This window comes from Penaeus monodon, chromosome 20 (assembly GCF_015228065.2).
Source record: "Penaeus monodon isolate SGIC_2016 chromosome 20, NSTDA_Pmon_1, whole genome shotgun sequence".
Taxonomy (NCBI): Eukaryota; Metazoa; Arthropoda; class Malacostraca; order Decapoda; family Penaeidae; genus Penaeus; species Penaeus monodon.
Window position 1 is genome coordinate 11811163 of NC_051405.1, and position 369 is coordinate 11811531.

The following is a 369-nucleotide window of genomic DNA, read 5'->3' on the forward strand; positions in this document are numbered from 1 at the left end:
TCTCAGAGAACCAACCCTGTTGCGCCCGTGTGATCGAGCAGTAGCGTGTATCACATGGGCTTTTCTGACACGCCGCGATTTATTCCGGGTTATGGGGGAGTGAGCGTACTGCGGGTGAAGACACGTACGCATCGATCTCCATTCATCGCCACCGTCACCAAGCCGGCCAATCTTCGAAACATCTCAAGGCGCTATTATCATGTGATGGCTTTTTCTTTATATGTCTATCCTTCTATCGGCTGTTGCCTTCCCCTGCGCCCTCATCTACGCGTCTATTCATTCTTTTTCTGTTGGTTTCTGTCTTTCATTTTTTTCTCTCTCTCTCTTATTCTGTCTCTTTCTCTTTCTCTTTTTCAATCTTTTTCAGTT

General features: G+C 46.6%; 1 protein-coding gene across 1 annotated transcript in view; it reads right to left on the reverse strand.

Annotated features, from left to right (window-relative positions):
- LOC119585619 (multiple epidermal growth factor-like domains protein 6) overlaps positions 1-369 on the reverse strand; it is a 170724-nt gene that overhangs the window by 102970 nt on the left and 67385 nt on the right. The window lies entirely within an intron of this gene.